This window comes from Panthera onca, chromosome A3 (assembly GCF_046562875.1).
Source record: "Panthera onca isolate mPanOnc1 chromosome A3, mPanOnc1 haplotype 2, whole genome shotgun sequence".
NCBI classification, from domain to species: Eukaryota; Metazoa; Chordata; class Mammalia; order Carnivora; family Felidae; genus Panthera; species Panthera onca.
The window spans coordinates 132920064-132939323 of record NC_138341.1 but is presented as its reverse complement, the minus strand read 5'-3'; positions in this window follow the sequence as shown (position 1 = coordinate 132939323).

Here is a 19260-nt window from a genome sequence, read left to right as displayed (position 1 = left end):
CACTCTCGTCTGTGTGTGTCACTGCCATGGTGCCTCTCAGGTCATCTCTCTCCAGCTCACTTCCTCGCTCCCGATCCACGCCTCCAGCATCATCTCTATCTAGACCACTGCATTTATGTCCTAAATTCTCTCTGTCTCTCTCCCTCCATTTCCCACTCAGCACTCAGCAGCCAGAATGAGCATGACTCCAATCATGTCTCTCTCTGGTGCCACACCCTTCAGTGGCTTGAGGCCATCTTGGGCACATGTCCCAACTTTTTGTTATCATGGATTTCTTGGCCCTACACGATGGGGTCCCTGCCAAAGCCACACTGCTGCTGCTTCTCCCAGTCACTCTGCTACGCCACACTGGCTTTCTCCAGATTCCAGAAAGTTCCCTGCTTCTTCCATGGGCTCTTCCAATCCCCGTAACCTCCTGCACATGCTGCCCTTCTGCCAGGTAAACTCCTAAGGATCCCATCTTTTAGGTTTAAATGCTCCTTCTTGGAGGAAGCCTTTCCTGTGTCCACATCTTGCATCTGAATTCCCTGTTTTGCACTCTTAGTGAACTGTGTGCTTCTCCTTCAGATCACTTAGAACACTCTAATATGTAATGATTTTAAGAAGACTGGGGAGCTGCGCCTGGGTGGCTCCATCGGTTAAGCGTCCAACTTCATTCAGCTCAGGTCATGGTCTCGCAGTTCGTGAGTTCGAGCCCCGTGTTGGGCTCTGTGTTGACAGCTCAGGGCCTGGAGCCTGCTTCAGATTCTGTGCCTCCCTTTCTCTCTGCCCCTTCCCTGGTCACATTCTGTCTCTCTCTCTCTCACACAAATAAATAAACATTAAAAAAAATAAAATAAGGAAAAGAGGGAAGAACAAAGAATCCATCGAGCCCCAAACTGAAACCTTCTAATATCTGAGTGGAACAGTATTTTGGGTGATGGTGTTGATGGGGTAGTTGCCATAGAAAATTGAATAAAGTTTACTAACTTGCAGATAGACTCATTTAGATTTATGAATTTAAAATGCATACCTTTTTATACAGTCTTCTATAATTACTGTGGTTTGGATTACAACTTGCCATTTGAGATTTTTATTTCGAGCACTCGAATAACAAAAGGCGACCGTTTCTTACATTATCTCCAACACTTCCAGGTGTTCTTCCATCATCAAATTGTTAAAGAAAACACACAAAACATATGTTTTCCATTGTTCCCTGCATAATCTGGAGCTATAGAAATGCAGGATGCTTACACTCTCCGCAGAAATGAGTGAGCATGAAATATTCATAAGCTTGGTGTTTGTGATTATTAAGTAAAGGCCAATTCTGGTGAGTTTGTCATTTTAAAAATACGCAGTTATTTATTAAATAAGTGAATATTTGCTATATGATAGGTCTCGTTATAATAGAAGCTGAGACAGATTCTTCAAGAGCTGTAGTGAAGATTTCTGAAAATAAAGTACAGGAAACCCCAGGAAACAGACGTGCACTCAGGATATAGCACAACCCACACACAACACATTCAAGGTCTTAAAAGGGTATCGGCATCGTATGTATTTCAACATTCAGTAGAGAAGCAGCATTGGAGGCTTTGGTCCTTGGAGATAGCCACATCTGAATTTGAGTCTTCCGTGATCACTGACCCATTCTCATGACATCGGGCAAGTTACCAGATTGTGCTTAGCTTCCGTTGGGTTTTTCTAACCTGCAAAATGGCACCAGCAATACAAAGAGACTCCTGGGGTGACCGTAAATGGTACGGGAGGTAAGGAAATGCCAAGTGTTCATCTCAAACGTGGCCCATGTAACAAGCACCCTGCATGTTAGGTGTCGTTTTATGTTCACTGCTTATTTTATCTGATATCTTCTCCTGCAAGTTGGCATTAATCCTACTCAAGTGGAAACAAAGTGGGGCCAAGCCCTGGGTCGAACCTGCTGATGTAAGACCGAGAGCACATAGTATATAGGTTTGGATTCCAAAGAGCTGAAGTTCAGAGAGGACTGTGACGCTTCCTGTCTTTGGTGACTTCAAATCAGGGGATCCCACTTCCTGGGCGACAGTATGAGGATGATGTTTGATTGGTTCATATCAATTTAATCAGATCCGATGAATCAAAATATGTTCTACATTGTAATTGTCCCAAACATGGCAGCTTTTGTGACTGAAGTCTTTCTTTAATGTTTATTGAGCATTTGCACTTTGAAGGGACCATTTTGAGTGGGCTGCGAGAGCAGGGACGCTTCAGAGGTCCCATGTCCATAAGCCCCTCTCCATGTCTCCTCACAGCAAGAAGAAAATGAGCGTCAATGTTCGAACCCCAGCAAATCTACTATTATGACTTGATTACTTGATATTACAAACACGTGCACAAAGCACATATACACAAAGCACCAGTACAAAGATAGGTAGTGAAATATCAGAAGTTTGAAACACTGCTTGCAGTAGCAAAATGCAGGAAGAAAACCCAAGACATCATTAACAGTGGGCAGGCTACATTAACATGATTCATTCATTCAAAGGAATAGTATGCGGCTCTCAAAACGAATAAATGAGAGGCAGTGATTTCGTCCTGAGAGGTAATGCGGCACTGTGGTTTGGGGCGTGGAGTCTAGTTCGGATCACATTCCAATTCCCACTGTGAGACTTTGGGCAAGTCACTGAACTGCTCCATACCTCCGTTTCCCTCTCTCCCCAGCTGGGTGATGCTAGCACATGTCCCGTAGGATGTGGGAAGGATCACGCAGAAAGAACTCAGAACAGTGTTGGGATGAGAACACGTACCGCACACATGTCTGTTTGCTGTCACATCACCATCATCATCACTACTGAGGTCGACTACCTCAAAGATAGAGTATTAAATAAAAGCCAACATGCATAATTATGTCCACACGCTGCTCTCAATGTATAAAAAAGCACATGGCAGGGGATGGGAAGTAGATGTCTGCGCTTAGAACATATATTTCTGACTGGGTGACATGGGAGGGAGGAAAGGAGAACTGGTCCAAGTTTGAAAAAAAGACATGTAATCTGTTTGGAATATTGACCAAACTCCCATATCATCTCTTCCAAAAATACAAGAAAATCAAGCTAGAGAAAACGAATATACACAACCATCAATTAAACAACAGTTGTACATTTTCAGCATCTTTTCCATATGGGCAACAACGATGAGCCTAATAGTTGTCTGTGTGTGTGTCTGTGTATGCATTTGTGTGTGTGTGTGCGTGTGTGTGTATTATTGCTGTGAGATGCTGGCATCTCTGTTCTGGGATCCATTTTCGTGAGAGTCGGGCAGGGTAAAACCTGTAAGTTCTTGCCTAGACCTTTGGCAAACCTCGGATACTTGCAGCAGTTAAATACGCTGGAGTGAGCGGAAGCATCTCAGGCCCAGGAAGCCTGAGTCGTGGAGGATGGGCTCCTCTAGCAACTTGCAATCCGAGGCCCCAGGACTCAGGCGCTGTATGTGGGAGGCCCCAGAGAGCTGCCTGAAATAGGGCCAACCGGAGTCTGTCTCAATAAATTTACAAGCCCGTTTTATGAAAAAGAGTTGCTTCTTTGAGGCCTCTGGAGCTATTAAACTAAAGGGGAAAAGCAAGTTTTAAAAACATTCGAGCCACCCTCTCCACCCTCCTTGAACAGCACATCCGTTTATGTAAATTGTTTTTTATAAGTAGCCGCAAAGTCACTGAAAGCATTTTATTTAATCCGTGTGGGCGAAGCCTCAAGGTTTCAAGCTTTTGTGTTTGTGCTAGATGGGAGCTTTTCCGCGTCGTGTGACTTTCAAAAGGTGCTTGCAAACTTTTCCGAGAGGAGCTGTCAGCAGGCAAGCAAGCCTGAGACAGGGATCTCATCCTCGAGACGGGAATCTGGACATACTTATTTGTAGCGTTAGCAGCAAGACAGGTGATCTTGAGGGACCGCGTTTCAAAGCACCGCATCCCCCCTCCACCATCAGTGATACACGTTTCTCCTGCCTGTGAAGGCATAAGACACTGCCTGGATCCTGCTTCTGGGGAACACAGCGTGACCCACGGGAGGATCTGCAGGTCCTTCTGGTCCAGGGTTTACGAGAGGGGAAGCAGACCCTTGAGCTCTGCACCAATGTGCCTTGAGACTTGCTGTTCCCCCTGATCCCAACGTATTCCCACTTCCTCCTTTGCCTGGAGACACGGAGCTTGGCGTCTCATAGAGGCTCTGCTTCCCACTAGCCATATGGCTCCACACACTCTACCCGACCCCCTGGGCCAAATTTTCTAATCTGCATAATCGGAATACATCAACTCACCCTGCGAGCGTGTGAGCTGGTATCCTGTGCAGGACTCGGACTTTTGCAATAGCTCCAGACGGTAGGGACAGAGGTACAAAAAGGAAGCCCAGGGAGCCTCCATTCTAGGGGATCTTAATGGAATGTTCTTCCTTAGGTTATCGATAATGATGGAAGCTTCTTCCTAAGCTGATAGAGAACGGTGGGATTCTCTTCCTAGATCAGTGAGGGATAATGCCCACTTCCAAACTTTGATGCATGAAAATCAACACAAGGTGATAAAGCTATTAGCAGTGCCCAGCACAAATTAAGCACCAAACAAGCCAGCGCATTTTTTATCTCAGCCCAGTTTTCAGTGTCTCAGAGAAGCCACCCAACTGGTTCAAATCCCCCTCTTCCAAGCTTTCAGAAAACCTGGTACCTCTCCTTCATGGAGCTACCACAGTGGTGATTTTTTATTAACCTGGGTCATTCTTTGATTAATTTTTGACTCTCCCACCGGATCTTGAGCTCCATCAGGGCAGGGAAACTGAATGGTTTTTTTTTTTTTTTTTTGGTTGGTTGGTTGGTTGGTTTGTGCTGTGATTGTCCTCTATTCTGTTTCAAGGACATTGTCCAATGCCAGGAAACACTCACCTTTCAAGGAATAAATGACCATATTGAACCACTCTCTCTCCCTTTAATTTGAGACAAGCAGACTAAGTATTTCCCTTGGGTGCCTAAGCCAGGATCTAAATATCCAAATCTAAATGTCTGTGTATTCAACTTTCCTACAAGATAACTCACTGTGCGTCAGTTGCAGGACTGGACTGCTGCCACGAAGCTTGAATTTCTCAGGGTAGTGCTGGCATTTTCTCTGACCTAGAACCTCTGCTTGATCTTGTTAGGATTTTTGGTCCCTGCTACATCTTTTGTGTTGTTAACCACACTGTGAATCTGTTTAGCTCCATGGCTAGTTTTTGATGGCCTTAATAGGCCTTATAAAAGGTAGGATGGAGAAATTGTCCCCCAAATTCTTTCGGTGCACCCCTCGGCACATTCTTTCATAACATCTACCTGGCAGGTGCACTGGCCATACATTGCATTCAGCAATAATTACCTCTGAAATCCTGAACCACATACTGTTTTAGCACCTGGGAGGGATTACGCTGAATGCCCATGTTAGCTTGAAGCTCAGACTGAAGAAAAAAGAAACACCTGCTTTTGACATTTTAACAAATCCATGGGCATATTCTGTGTGCTGTGGGAGGGCACAGCCCTACCTTGCTGCCCTGTGTTCTATACTTCTCTTCCACTGTGAGTTATTGTCTTCCCTGGGATTTGCCCACACTCAATTTTCATTGCCACTCCGAACAGCATTTTCATTTTGGATCTATGGAAGACCAAGGTCATGTCAGAGAATAAAATCAAATTAGCAGGGTCAAGCATTCAGGACAACGAAGGCCAGACGTGAATGTGAAATTGTTAACAAAGGGGCAGCCTTCAAGGTTTTATGGAAACGGAAGAAAATGCAGATGAAGACAGGCTAAAGGGTTGGCTGACCAAACCTGGAGTCCCCGTAAGAAACACACTGGCAAATAGTAGACACTCAAAGTGGTGTTTGAGTAATCTTGTAGGGACCAACTGTCCCATTTGTCCCAGACTTGGATTTTCAGTGTTAAAACCAAGAAAGTCCCAGAAAAACTAGAACAAGTTGGTTACCTTAGATTAGCCTCTACTGACTTTGGAATTTTCTGATAGCCTAGACTCACCTAACTAGCACCCTATGATAACCAACATCTCACATAGGATCATGCTTCCTTCCCTCTTCCTCTCTTTCTTACCTTGAAGTTCAAAGCCTATGCCCGTACTGTGTCCCTGTGGACAGTGCCCTTGGAGATGGGAATGATGGACCAGGGAAGAAAGAAGTGTTGCCCTTTGATACATCCAACATATCCCTTCTTCCCTTTTATCCCCCTTCCGGCAAAGAAATGTGGACCCAGACATCTAAGAGCTTTTAAAATGTAATTTCAAAGGCAAGGCTGATTCTCTGAAAAGTTATCAAATGCACTGTCCAAGAGCTGTTCATGCCCAGCGAGTGAACGAGATGCCCATGGCACCCTGGTATGACTATTATGGCATCTGGGCCATGGAGATGTAGAGAGTCAGTGACAGAAGTGACACAGATATAACTCAAAACGGGAAACTGTACATCCTTGGACACTGGTCCCTGGAGTATAGTTTTTACTCTTGCAATTAGGAAATCACTTGAGCCATCAAAGACAGGAAGGAAAACTGAAGAAGGCAAAGATTTGAAGTCATAGTTGAAGAGATAAGACTGCAGTTGCTACATTTATAGTCCAGAAGGTGGAAAAAAGGAAAACGCTGCAAGGTAAGGAAAGGAAACCGATCAGAGTTCCCTCAGGGCATCAGTAAAATGAAGCAAGAGACTCCTACCTAGGAAGATAATGATACTGGCAACAACGGCCGGAAGCTAACAACGTTCTGGGCCTGATACTCCAGTTACCATGCAGCTAAAAAAATCAAAAATCAAAACTCCTAGGATCAAATCCGATAGTTGGGCAGCTCAATCCACTCCAGGAATTCAAAACAAAGACGGTGTTCAGGAGGAAACCACAAACAGAGCATGTGGCTCTCTTGCAAAAGTAAGCAAGGTTTCTGGGGCTGGCACTGTCTCTGGGCACACTTCTAACCCTTTGCTTATTTGGTGTTTAATTGGACCTCAGCAGCATCGCCAGAGGAACAGGAAAAGCTAAACTGGACCTAAGTCCAGGAACATCATCGCCCACGCAAACCCAGCCGTGTTCCTCCGGGCTGCAGCAGACGGGAAGTCAGGGGGCCATTTTCATAAGGGAAAAAACAGCCCCAGGAAAACCCTCACGTGCTTTCCTAGGTAATAGCCATATGCAGCTGAGAAACAAACCATGCATCCAATCCTTGATTGTTAGCAATTGCAGGCGTAGATTGAGGTGCATTTAAAATGTTGCTTTAAGGTACCTGATGTGTCCTCAGTGAGTCCATGGCTGCATTGTGCCTTGTGCTAGCCTGCTTAGTTATCATAGGATATGTATTCTGCCACAGTCATGTGCAACATTCAGCACACATGTATTAACTACCCACTGTATATGGTGAACTATATTCTAGGTACTGGAGATACAGCAGTAGATAAAACAAACAAAATTTCTGTTTATGGAAATTACATTCTAAGGGTCGAGACAGGTTAAACACAAATATACAATAGACATTTTATGTAAGTACTGCCATAAAAGAAAGAATAAAGCAGGGTAAATTAACAGTTTGATAGGAGCCATATTTTAGGTAGGTCGGTCAGACAAAGCCTTTCTGGGAGGGATTGAGCCAAGATGCATATACCAGGATATGTAACGATTATCTCAGGCGGAGGGAATAGTGAGTGCAAAAGCCCGTGCACTTATCATATTGGAGAAACTACAGGGAGACCACAGAGGAGGCAGAGACTTGGACCAGAGTGAGGTTCACCCAGACATCTGTGATGCATATTCTAGTGTGGGTCCCCTTGGCAATTAACTGAAGATGAGCATGACGTTTAAAAGAGAGAAAGCAGAGGGGCGCCTGGGTGGCTCAGTCGGTTAAGCGTCCGACTTCAGCTCACGTCATGATCTCACGGCTCGTGAGTTCGAGCCCCGCGTCGGGCTCTGTGCTGACAGCTCAGAGCCTGGAGCCTGCTTCGGATTCTGTGTCTCCCTCTCTCTTTCTGACCTTCCCCCGTTCGTGCTCTGTCTCTCTCTGTCTCAAAAGTAAATAAACGTTAAAGAAAATTAAAAGAGAGAAAGCAGAGAATTACCTCATGACGTGATGCCTCTATTTCATTCATTCATGCATTCCTTCTTCCACACATTCATTTTAGAGGCATTTATGTAGCATCGAATGCCTCTCCAGCACTGTGCTGAGCCTTGGGGAAGCAACATGAATGAGGAACAATCCCCATGTTCAAGGACCGAATCTCTCTGATGAAGGCAGACAGATGACTATAGATTGATAAGGTAAGTGCCGTCATAGTAATTGATGCAAATGCTCTGTAGGATTTGAGGAGTGCAGGTCAGCTAGGGAGCTCTTTGATGGAAAGTGAGGATTGGAATCCAGTGATAGCAATGAAAGTAAGAGGAGGGGCTTTTGCCCAGGCGAAGTTGGGGCAGGGACCAGAGTGGGGAGAGGGAATTGTAGGCAGATGGGCATTGGATTAGGGGACTGAGCGGGTGGAAGGTAGGGGTTGGGCACGGAGTAATAAGTGCAAGGAATATCAACAGGCTGGTGCTGCTAGAATAGTGTTTCTCAAATTCACTAATGACTGTATTCCTTGCCAACAGTGCAGACTGTCAGACCCCTCCCTCGGAGATGCTTATTCAGTAGGCACATGGTGGGAGGTGATGTACATATGGTCAGTACCCCTGAGGAACTGTGATTCCTAGGAAGACTAGGATCCACTGTTCTAGAAGACAAAGGAGAACAGGGATGGGGAGGTGGGCAACTGCAGACATGGACGGGATTGAAAAGGCCGGGTACGGAACATGCATATGGTCACACGTGGACTTTGTATGCCAACGATTCAACTTCATGACACAGTTTAAATGAGGAAGGAAGGACAGAAGAGAGGAAGTGGTAGGGAACAGAGGGAATGGAGAGAACTAACAAAGGTTAATTATATTTTATTTTGGCCAGGAAGAGAGTAAACCCTCTGAAAAAAAATACACACTACCATTCTATTATTTCGTTCAAAATAAAAGAATGTTTTAAATACCCAAAAGCCAAAAGATAGGATCTCACAAAAAGTAATAAAAATATTGTACTCACTTTCTGTGCTGCCATAAAACATCACCGCAAACTTGGTAGAACAACTTTAAAGTTCTATAGTTCAGAGGTCCGAAATGGATCTTACCAGGCTAAGGTCAAGCTGCTGGTGGGGCAACACTCCTTTCAGAAAGCTCTAGGGGAAATCTCTTTCCTGGCCTTTTCCAGCTCCTAGAGGCTGCTCACATGCATCAGATCATAATCCCTCTCTCTGTCTTTTAAGCCAGCAATGATCGGTTGAGTGCTGTCACTTCAAAACTGAGGGGGGTTCTTCATTCTCAAAGATTCGAGTGATTACACTGGGCACACCTGGATCATTTAGGATCAACTCTCAGTCTCAGTATCTTTCACTTCTGCCAAGTCCTTTTTGCCATGTAAAGTGACATAATCACAGGTTCTGGGGATTAGGAAGAGGATCTCCAGCAGGCATTAGTCTGCACTTCACAAATACATTACATTGAACAAAAGATAACTTTATGAGAAGCTCCTTCCATTGTCCTCAGTTCCCTCACCTCACCCTGTACCAGCAATGGCCCTGTTAGGAAGGGACCCTCCTGGTCTACAGGAGAGCATCGAGAACAAGTTTACATCGGCACCCTGCAAAGGACTTTAAGTCTAAAAGTAACAAGGTCACATCTCTTTCAGTGAAAAGAATTCTGCAAGTATCCATTTAACTCCCATACTATAGTTATTTACGGAAAAGAGGCAACTTGATTCTTTTCTTTTTATTCTCAATAAACTTGATAAGTTCCTTCAGTATTATTTTATAGTCAATCTAAATTGATGTCCTCAAGAACAAAAGTTTTCAGTAGTTCTGTCTCCAAGTTAGTTGCTAAAGTCTTTGCCTTAGACAGTCTATGGAGTTCAAGTTTGTAACATGCAGTAATTTTGTGAGTAAGCGTCCTGCCTGTAGATTTTTGCCTCTTCGTGAGGGAGTCTTTGTAAGTTTGCACTGACGCAGACAAATAAACCCAGTTAGCACAAAAGCTGGTCTGTGCAAGTATATTAGTCATTTCTTCCAGAGAATTTTTTTTTTAAATAACATCTCACTGCATAATAAATGAATCTAAAGGGAGTGAAGGAAGTTCATTTAGAGGCAGGAGAGAGAGCACAGTGATACATGACAATATTTAATAGTGGAGAGAAATGACTGAGCTCAGCATAAAGTCTGGTGCCTCTCAATCACTCCAAAGTTTGCAAGCTTTGTTTTCTTCCTTTGTGACAGATGAAGTTTAAGAAAGTGGATTTACTTTTATGGTTTCCCTTGACTTTGGCTCTAAGTCAGGTTCCTTTGTAGGGGTTCAGAACAAGTTGCCCCAAGATGTGCTACTTTGACAGGCAGATTATTTTGCGTTGAAAATCATCAAGGCCCAAAGTCTCAGGAAGAAACTTTGACCCTGCCCTAGAATTGCCTAGATAGAGGACCTACTTCAGGAAGAGAGCTCTCACTGCAGATAACTGTAGTATACTATGAGCTAGGCATGATAAGGAGGAATTCGGTAAAGTCTGCTCATTAAAATTCCTCTCTATGTTCCATTGCTTCTGTATGGCAGTGCGTTTACCAAACATTTACTCTTTTTCATCTTCCTATGAATTGTTTTCCTTCTCTTTGAAGTTCTGAGCCCCCACTCCCACCCCCTTAGCTCAAGATGACTTATATACCTTATTTTGCCTGTCTTTGGAATCTCATGTTTATATGGATTTGTTTTTCTCCTATTAATCTGTCTCATGTCAATTTAAGTCTCAGACCAGCAAGAAGAATCTTAAACGGAAAAGTAAAATGTTTTCTCCCCAAAACCTCTGACTCTTCAGTTGACTCTTGGACACTCTGGGGGTTAGGAACACCAATCTCTGAACAGTTGAAAATTCTCACATAACTTCCGATTCCCCTAACATCTAACGACTCCTGGCCTGCCATGGACTGGAAGCCTTACTGATAACTGTCGATTAACACACATTTTGTAATGTAAAATGTATTATTTACTTTATTGTTACAGTAAACTAAAGAAAAGAACATGTTAAGAAAATTATAAGACAAAATACACTTACAATACTATATATATATATATATATATATATATATATATATATAGTATATCCATGTATAAGTGCTCTGCACAGTTCAAACCCATCATTGTTCAAGGGTCAATTGTAGTTTTTCTTAGCCCAAGAGTTAAAGAGGGAGCACAATTATGGAAAACATTGGTTGTGCAGGCTGATATCACCAGAGCTGCCTGTCTGGGATTTAGTCAAAGAGGAGATAAACGGGAATGTAGAAGGTCTATGTTCAGTGTTTCCTCAGTGTTTTCTGTACCTGTCTTTTATTTATTTAAATTTTTTTAACGTTTATTAATTTTTGAGAGACAGAGCACAAGCAGGGAGGGGCAGAGAGAGAGGAGGCACAGAATGTGAAGCAGGCTCTAGGCTCTGAGCTGTCAGCACAGAGCCCAACACAGGGCTTGATCTTGTGAACCATTAGATCATGACCTAAGCTGAAGTCAGACGTTCAGCCAACTGAGCCACCCAGGTGCCCCTTAAGGTTGTCTTTTAGATGAATCACAGAAGTACTTCCTGTCTTTCTACACACAGACTGTAGAATGATCTACTGAAAAGTTTCCCCCCTTGGAAAATTTAACTTTTTAAAAATAAACTATACAAAAGAGTGTAAGGAAGAAATAGACAATTCATACCACTGCTACTCATAATTAACTACCGCTACTGTCTTGTCCTATATGTGCTCAAAATCTTTTTAAGAAGTGACAGGGTTCCAGTTCTAGGTAAGATGGTGCAAGGACACTTGATCATGTCTATCCCACTGGATGCAGCTGTAAAACCTGGATAGAATACACAGAACAGTGTTTTTAGAAGAACCTTGAAAAGTTTCAAGTACCATTGGGAATATATATATATTTACGTACAATTTTATTATATTATAATCAATTACTATATTAATTACATTAAGTATATGATTATTATATATATGACTAATCCTATAATTAATATAATAATCGAGTTTGATAATTGCTTATAATATAATATAGTTATTTATAATATAAAATATATAATACATATATGTATTTTTTCCTTCTGGTATATCTAGGACTTGAAATGTTGTAACTCAAAGCCCAAAAGCTGGCCTCAGTCTCCAAAAGAGGGCTTCAGGCAACTGCCCCTCCCGCGTCATAATCTAGCTGGAGGATAGGAATAAGGTCCCAATGTTCAGAAAGTACACTGCCCTTCCCAATGTAGGTGGCCCTTCCCAATCAGTTAAAGATCTGAAGAGAACAAAAACAGAGCCCCTTCTGCTGGTAACAGGGAACTCCTCACGGCTGGCTGATTGGATCTGGGATGTCGGTCTCTTCCTGCCTTCCAGTGGGAACCACATCACTGACTCCTAACCTCCAGCTTGCTACGTGCAGCTCTTGAGATTTCTCAGACTCTCAGCCTCTCTGATCATGTGAGCCAATTCTTTCCCTCTCTCTCTCACTCCTCTTCTCTGTCTCTTTCTCTCTCTTTGTCTTTATATATATCTATACACATATCCTATTGGGTCTATCCTCTGATAAACACTATGATTCCATTGATAAGACATTTGCAAAAAAGCCACGACGATAGTGATAAGGAGAAGAGTCGCTGAAAGGGCTCAGAGACCCAGGGGAAGGACGTTGCCCCCGTGGATAATGTGGGGAAGTTTCGGGGGTTATGGAGCTGGTGTTTACCTTGATCGCGATGGTGGTTACATAGATCTACGTGTGTGTTAACTTTCATAGAATTGTACGCTAAAGAAGAAAACAATTTTACTGCATTGAAAAAGTAAAGCTTGAACACACAGCACTGTATTAAGTGCAGCATAATGATATAATGCATGTCTACCTCATTTCAGTAAAACTAGAGGAAAAACTGTTTTTCCTAAAATAATGATGCTTATTACAAAGATATGATTAATGAAGAAAAGCGAAAAAGGCGAAATTTAAAATCAGCTCCAAATCCAACTCACTTATGCAGAAATAGCATAAGTGATTTGCATAAACATCTTTCCAGCCATCTTCCCACGAACCTGCACGGATAGATGGATGAATGGATGGATGCAGAGATCGATGGAAGAGGAAAGGGCAATGCTCTAGAGAAATGTGATATTACGGATGGCTTAAAAATACAAGATATTAAATATTTTGTTAAATGTAACTGAAGAAATAAACTTTACATATACAAAAGTAGTAAAATGCAAATACGTGATTCTACCCCAAAATAATAGATCCTCTATTATCTGTAAAATTTAGAAAAAATTTATTAATAACAATGGGGATCAGGAGTCTTTTTTTTTTTTTTAAGCTGGAGCTTTACAGTTTTGATCTAGTCAGTCATATAAATAAGGACTCTAACACTTCTTTTTAATACCCTCTGCCACCTCGGGTTTGTTACTCATTCATTATAGTATTTTTACTCTTTCAGGTTTACCATATACACACTCGAAGCATAATGTCTATAGTTGTTGGTCATTAATTTGGTGTTTATATCTGAGTTAGCACACACACTTCTGTGTGCATGGTTAATGTAGACGTGTACACACATCGCTGTCACTGCTTGCCACCAGTGAATCCTTTTGCCAATCCTCTATCTGAAGTTCTTTATTTAGATTAAAATCTTAAATGGCTGGATTGCCAAGTGTGTTTTCAAGGAGGAATGCCTAGGCATTTCAGACGGAGAAAGTTGGCCCAATGCCTTTCTACTCCAATAACTTCTCGATCACGTAGAATGTCTTGTCTGATACCTTCAAAGCTTTGTTAACATCTCAATTTTCTTCTTAACAGCCTACACCACCTGTTCCCACCATACCTTGCCTGCTTGCTAATGCCACAGTCTTCCATGAAAACCTAGGACTGATTGATTCTGAAGCATACCTTCCTTAACTGCCGAGTTTCCTCAGGCTCCTTTTAGAGCCTATCCTCTGTTGCGACGAACTCGCGAAATCATTCGTAGGGCAAACTTTTGAATGTGTCCGACATGCCACACACTCTAAGCGCTAGGCACACAGAGAACGAAATGATCTTGGCCAGGCCCTCAGCAAGATATCATGTCATGAGGGGGACGGTTAAGGCAAAAGGAAATTACACTGTAAAGGTATTATGGTATAGGGCCTGCAATAGAGATATTTGCGGACAGCTGGAAGGAAGCATTGGTTAGTTTCACATCCATTTTTCTTATCACCGTTTACTGCCTTTTTGCTTTGCGTGGAAATTGCGTGGAAAAAAAGTGTAACGGAGGACCAGAAAAGTATAATGCCAGTCGAGCGAAGCAGAAGTCCTTTTAAGGGTTTTCTCAACCTTGGCACTATGGACATTTTAGGATAGATGATTCTTTGTCAAGGAGAGTTGTTCTGTGCAGGGAGGATGTTCAACAGCACCCAGGCTTCTACCTAGTAGATGCCAGTGATGTCCCTCCTTCTAGCTGTAACGATCAAAAACATCTCCAGCGTTGCCAAATGTTACCTGGGGATGCAAAATCCCCCCCCCTCCCCCCCGACAAGAGCACTGCCCTAAATCAACCCTCCTTTGAATCTCCTTTTTGTGTGTGTGGTTTTGTTTTATTAACTGCCTTGCAAAGTGGAGACATCTGGTGGTGAGTTCTTTTTATCTTTTTGAGTCCCTTATTCACATCTCATTATTCCTTTGAAATGTTATGAGGGTAAGATTAATGAATTTATTATCTTTAAGCGTCCATTCTGCTGTCACTCTGAGAAATGATAGTGTTCTCAGTTGATAGTGAGGGGGTCCAAATTTTCTGGTTATCAACTGTGCTGTTCAGCAAATCACCAGGACTAATGTCATATCTAGAGCTATGAGTAATTGTATTATTATTTTTTATATCGTTATCCCATTTCCCTGCTTAAATACAACATAGCTGATATTTTGATTGATATGCCCCAGGGAGTTACTGGTCCAGAAAGTAGTGCAGAGTGGGGGTCCTGGAAAACAGTCAGATTATGCTCAACAGATAGATCAAATCCAGGCTTCTGCATTCTTGACACTGACAAAATAATTATAATAAAATATAGCCTGCAGGGTTTCATCTTGAAATGTGTGGATTGAAACTAGAAAAACAAAACCGAATTGCTAAATGTTTAAATGAAGAACAACATTTTGACACATGGAAGCATTTAAATTGTGTTTTAAAGGAGGTACAGTAGTATTTTAACTTCATTTTTTTCTTATAAAAGTACTGAAATTCTTTGGTCTCATTTGCAGTTAGGCATATAATTCTGTAAGCGTTATAATTCTGTAAAGTATGTAATTCAGACTAAGAGTTATAAAAATGGGAGTGAATTTTTTTTTTCATTTCATTAACTAGAGTCAGAAGAAACTACACGAGAAATTGAGAGAGTGAGTACATTTTACAAACACGGTTGGGCTTTACAAATATTCATTAATTCATCGCTCATCCCGACTTTTGTAGGTAACATTTATTTTCATTCTTATGCTACAAATGGGAAAAGAAAGGGACAGAGAGGGTAAGTATCAGCCTCCAAGTCACAAAGCGGGGCAATAGCCCCGCCAGGGTCTGAATCAGTCACTCTTGGGCTTTGACAGGTCTCCGTTGTTAATCACTCAATCACTTTATGCGATTTCTCAACAAAATGAAGCTAAAGTTCCCATATCCTTAATAAGTTAACTGGAGGTTATAATTCTATAGGTTCACATCCTCTGTACCTGTATCTTGGGGCTGACCAAGAGTCATCTGCAAACACCCTAAGTCTCACAGTGCATGGGAGTCCCTCTGCCAATGGGGCTGACTGATGGCTGCAGCAGGGCTGAGGAAGAGACCAGAATGCCCTCAGCTCTACCAACACTTTGCTACCAAGTCAATGCAACGGGTCTTCCATAATCTGCTCTTATAATTTTGTATCAGACTGCAGGCATACTGCTGGGCCCCCCGCAACGCCTAAACTAGGGTCACTAGGGTCAATAAACTAGGGGATTTCAATTAATTTAATGCACAAATGATGTATCAGGATTCAAGGTAGTTTAATTGTTTTCAAATTTACCTTTTTATTTGCCCTCATGGTAGATTTGTACACAGTTGGAAGAAATAATACGAAGGCATCTCCTGTACTCTCTGCCCACTTTCGCCCATGGTAACATCTCATACAACTAGAGGACAGCATCACAACCAGGATACTGACATTGATACGGTGAAGATACAGCACACTTCCATCGTGACTGGTATCACCCCTGTTGCCTTTTCATAGCCACACACTCTTCCTTCCCACAACCGTAACCTTCTGGAATTCCTGGCAACTACTAGTCTGCTATCTATTTCTGTACTTTTTGTCATTCATCTCAAGAAGGTTGTATCATTGAGATCATCTAACGTATACCTTTGTAGGATTGGCATTTTTCACTCGGCGTGTTTTCTGGAAATTCATGTAGGTGATGCATACACCAATAGCTCATTCCTTTTTATTGCTGAGTAGTTTTCCATAGGCTTACACCGTTTAGCTAACCATTCACCCATTAAAAGACATCTGGGTTATGTTCCATTTGGGGCTGTCATAAATAAAGCTGCTATAAACATTCACACACAAGTTTCTTTGTGAACACAGATTTTCTCTTCTCTGGGATAAATGCTCAGTGGTGCAACTGCTGTGTCGTCTGGCAGTCCCATGTTTAGTTACTCAAGAGACATCCTTCCAGGAATAAATGAGTGATCTGATTTTTCTGCATCCTTGCCCGCATTTGGTTTTGTCACTATTTTTTATTTTAGCCATCGTAACATGTGTGTGGGTGACATCATATTGTGGTTTTAATTTTTACATTCTTGATGGCTAATAAACATATTTTTATGTGTTTCTTTGCTATTTGTATATCCTCTTTGGCAAAATGTCTCTATGTCTTTTTCCCACTTTCTAAATAGTTTTTTTTAAGTTTATTTTGAGAGAGAGAGAGAACGAGCAGGGGAGGGGCAGAGAGAGAGGGAGAGGGAGAGAGAGAATCCCAGGCAGGATTTGCACTGTCAGTACAGAGCCAGACATGGGGTTGGAACTCATGAACCATGAAATCATGACCTGAGCCAAAACCAAGAGTCGGACGCTTAACTGACTGGAGCCACCCAGATGTGCCTAAATAGATTTTTTTAATGTGGAGATTTGAACATTAATTATATATTCTTCAGCTTTCATCAGATATGTAGCTTGCAAATATTTTCTTCCCATCTGTTGCTTGCTTCTCATCCTTTTAAAAGATTCTTTTCAAGAATAAAATTTTTGAATTTAGATGAGGTCCAGTGTATTGATTTTCCCTTTTATGGGTTGCGTGCTCAGTGTAAAGTCTAACAACTTTCTGCTAGCTCCAGACCTTTAAGATTTTCTTTTTCCCCCTAAGTTTTATAGTTTCAAGTTATACATTTTCAACCATGATCTATTTTGAGTTAGTTTTTATATAAGGTATGCGACATAGATCAAGTTTCTTTTTTTCTTTCTTGCCTGTGGCTATTAAAAAAAACTCCAGTAATGTTTATTGAAAAGCGATCTTTTCTCTACTGAATTGGTTTTGCACCTTTGTTCAACATCATTTGAGCACATGTAAGTGAGTCTATTACTGGAGTCTATTCTGTTCCATTGACCTATGTGTCTATCTCTCTGCCAATACCATACAGTCTTGATTACTGTAGCTATATAACTCTTGAAATTAGGTAAACTCATTTGTCTTATCTTATTCTTCTTTTTCAAGACTGTTTTACCTATTCTAATTTATTTGCCTTTCCATCCAAATTTTAGAATAATTTTGTGTATATCTACAAAAAATCTTGCTGGGATTTTGATAGGAACTGCGTTAAAACAGTGTACGAATTTGGAAAGCATTAACATCTTTACTATGTTGAATCTCCCAATACACGCAAACAGTAGAACTGTTTTAATCTTTGATTTCCCTCATTAGCATATTGTGTTTTTCAGTATACAAGTCCTATGCATGTTTAGTTAGATGTACACCTAAGTTTTCTCTTTTTGAACAATTATAAATGGCATTGTATTTTTAATTTCTGTGTACACATGCTCATTACTAGTACAAAGAAATACAATAGATTCTTTGTATATTTATCTTGTGACCTTGCTGAACTTACTTATATATTATAGAAACCTTTTTTTTTTTGTAGACATCTTGTGGTTTTCCATACAGACAACCATGTTATCTGAAAATACGGACTGTAATTACTTCTTTCTTTTGATATGTATTCTTTTTATTTCCTTTTCTTGTGTTTTTGACCAGCTATAACTTCCAGCACTATATTGAATTAGTACCATTAGAGCAGACATCATTGTTTTGTTCCCAGTCTTAAAGGGGAAAGCATTCAGTCTTTCACCATTAAAGATATCTTCACTATTGGTTTTTTAAAGATGCTGTTTATTGAGTTGAGGAAGTCTTTATTCCTATTTTTGTGAGAGCTTTTATCATGAGTGGCTTTTGAATTCTGTCAGATTTTTTTTATCAATTGATATAATCACAAGGTTCTTCTTTTTTATTCTGCCAACATTGTGAATTACACTAATTGATTTTCAAACATTGAATCAGCTTTGCATCTCTGAAACAAACCTCACTTGGTCATAGTTTATAATTCTCTTTATGTATTGCTGAATACTACTTGCAAATATTTTGTTAAGGACATTTGTGTTTCTATTCATGAAGAATATGGGTCTGTAGTTATAATTCTTTTTTTTTTTTTTTTAAAGAAAGGAGTATAAGCTTCATAAAATATAATGGAAAGTTTTCCCACTTCTATATTCTGGAAGAAACCGTCTAGAATTGGTGTTAATTCTTTTAACATTTGGTAGAATTTTCATTGAATTATTCTGGCTTGAAGATGTCTTTTTGGGAAAGCTTTTAAATTATGAATTTAATTTCTTAATAGTTATAAGAGGATTCAAATTATTTCATATAAAGTGAGTTGTACTAAGTTGTATTTTTCAAGGAATCGATCCATTTCATGTAAGTTTAATTTACATGTGGGGTTCTTTACAGAATTCATTTATTATTCTTTAACGTCATCAGGACTGTCCAGAGGGTCTGTAGTGATCAATGGATTATTTAGTAGTGTGTTATTTAGTTTCCAAGTATTTGGACATCTCCCTGTTACCTGTTATTGATTTCTAGTTTGATTCCATGGTAGTCAATAAACACTATATGATTTCAGTTC